This window comes from Sinocyclocheilus anshuiensis, unplaced genomic scaffold (genome assembly GCF_001515605.1).
Source record: "Sinocyclocheilus anshuiensis isolate Anshui unplaced genomic scaffold, SAMN03320099.WGS_v1.1 scaffold683, whole genome shotgun sequence".
In the NCBI taxonomy this organism is placed as follows: Eukaryota; Metazoa; Chordata; class Actinopteri; order Cypriniformes; family Cyprinidae; genus Sinocyclocheilus; species Sinocyclocheilus anshuiensis.
Window position 1 is genome coordinate 345039 of NW_015548218.1, and position 2877 is coordinate 347915.

Genomic DNA, 2877 nt, shown 5'->3' on the forward strand with positions numbered 1-2877 from the left:
CATATACTCACCATGGCTGCATTTATTTGATCAAAAATACAGTAAAAACAGTAATACTGTGAAATATTACTACAGTTTAAAGTCCCCATGAAATCAAAATTAAAAGTTTTTTTGGGTGTTAGTATCAATATGTTAGTCTTAAGGTTATCTATAAGGCAGTGTGCTCCAAAACAGTGACAAAATTCGCATTTAGAAGATATAAGCATTCAAAGCTTGCAGTTTGTCACTTCTGCCAAAACGGCTCAACAATTTTTTTGACGTCACATCGTACTTCAGCTTCTCATCAAACTTTCTGTCCAATCAAATGCTCTCTAGAATCCGAAGCGCCCGCCCCCTAAACTATAAAATAGACGCTGAAGCCGCGGCTGAAATCGGTCAATTGTCCACATAATTAGTATTTTCTGTACAGTGAATGGCACATAGTGCAGTATATATGGGACGGAACGATTCAAACAGTGTAAATATGCTTTCCATTGAGGAAAAAAAGAAGTCCGGTTTCGCTCTGTGTCACGCTGACAACCGCACCGCACACACACTCTGCTCCGGTCCAGAGACACGATAGCACGGAGCGGATCACATGCGCGAGTCGGCGCAGATTCTTTGATGTCTGTGCACTGACGCGGAAGCGTTCAGCCCTAGTGTTCAGCCTCCTTGTGTGAAGACTGACGAGTGTAAAGACCTGCGACTTTACCTGCGCGACTTCACCAAGCAACGAAACCAGCAATGCACTTAAGTATTATTTTTATCTTCCCTTTACACACTCTCCTTTTCTGTCCTCTCTTTTCCACCTCTATCATGTGTTTCCAAAACATTCCGGTTGTCTCTCGCAATTATAACTCATTTGAATCTCATGCGATTACTGTAACAGCTCCTATAAAACTCCAGGTTGTGGTCATTTACCGCCCTCCTGGCCAAATTCTAGGCACCTTCCTAGAAGAGCTGGATGGGCTGCTGTTCTCATTCCCGGAGGATGGCAGTCCACTTTTAGTCTTTGGCGACTTCAACATTCATCAAGCCTTATGCTACAGACTTCCATTCACTCCTTGCTTCATTTGATCTCAAACGCCTTACCACTACAAGCACGCACAAATCAGGCAACCAACTTGACTTAATTTACACACGCAATTGTATTGCAGACAACATTCTGGTAAAACCCCTACATATCTCTGATCATTTCTTCATTATATTTAAACTACATTTTGCTACCTGTGTGCCACCAACCCCTATACCAGTTACTTTTAGACTAAACCTACGCTCCCTTTCACCCTCCCATCTTTCCTCTGTAGTATCCTCCTCGCTTTCCTCACCTACCTATTCTCATCTCTGGATGTGAATGCAGCAACTGACACTTTATGCTCTACTTTAACCTCTTGTCTAGACGATATTTGTCCTCTCTCCTCCAGGCCAGCACGGGCTGCCCCTTCTAACCCCTGGTTATCTGATGTTCTTCGTGAGCATCGGACCAAACTCAGGGCAGCAGAGAGAAAATGGCACAAATCAAAAGATCTGTCAGACCTGAGTATGTATCAGTCTTTGCTTTCATCTTTCTCTGCTGAAGTCCATACTGCCAAATCGTCATATTTCCACAACAAGATCAACAGCGCTCCAGACACACGTAACCTCTTCAAAACATTTAATTCTCTCCTCTGTCCCCCTCCACCACCACCCACCACTTCTATAACAGCTGATGATTTCACCACATTCTTCACAGACAAAACCAGAACAATCAGTAGACAATTCTCAGCCCCACACACACAGGACTTCAAACCAACCACACCCACTGCAAAAACTCCCATCTTCTCCTTCTGTCCCCTCACTGAGGCAGAAGTATCAAAACTTCTGCTCTCCAGCCATCCTACAACATGCCCTCTAGACCCAATCCCCTCACACCTCCTCCAGTTTCTTTCACAGAACAACAAACTGGACGCCAACCAGTCAGGTTTCAGGAGTGGCCATTCAACTGTGACTGCGCTACTGTCAGTCACAGAAGCCGTGCTGATTGCAAAAGCTGATTCCAAATCATCAGTTCTTATTCTGCTGGATCTTTCTGCTGCTTTTGACACTGCCAATCATCAGGTCCTCCTGTTCGCTCTCTCATCACTGGGCATCACAGGGATTTCACTTCGCTGGTTTGAATCCTATCTCACTAGTAGGTCCTTCAGGGTGGCCTGGGGAGGGTAGGTATCCAAAGCACATCAACTGGTCACTGGGGTTCCTCAGGGATCAGTTCTTGGACCCCTCCTCTTCTCCATATACACTACATTAAATAGCGAAAACTCTCGATTGAGTTTTTTTCAACCAGGTATCATTGTTTCTTTCACAGAACAACAAACTGGACGCCAACCAGTCAGGTTTCAGGAGTGGCCATTCAACTGTGACTGCGCTACTGTCAGTCACAGAAGCCGTGCTGATTGCAAAAGCTGATTCCAAATCATCAGTTCTTATTCTGCTGGATCTTTCTGCTGCTTTTGACACTGCCAATCATCAGGTCCTCCTGTTCGCTCTCTCATCACTGGGCATCACAGGGATTTCACTTCGCTGGTTTGAATCCTATCTCACTGGTAGGTCTTCCAGGGTAGCTTGGGGAGGGGAGGTATCTAAAGCACATCAACTGGTCACTGGGGTTCCTCAGGGATCAGTTCTTAGACCCCTCCTCTTCTCCATATACATTACATCACTGGTTCCCATCATACAGGCACATGGCTTCTTCTACCATTGCTATGCTGATGACACACAGCTCTATCTCTTGGATATCTCTGCTTGGATGAAAGATCATCCTCTACAGCTCAACCTGGCAAAGACTGAGCTTCTTGGCTTCCCTGCAACTCTACAGCATGATTTCACCATCCAGTTAGGTTCATCAACAATGAACTTTAT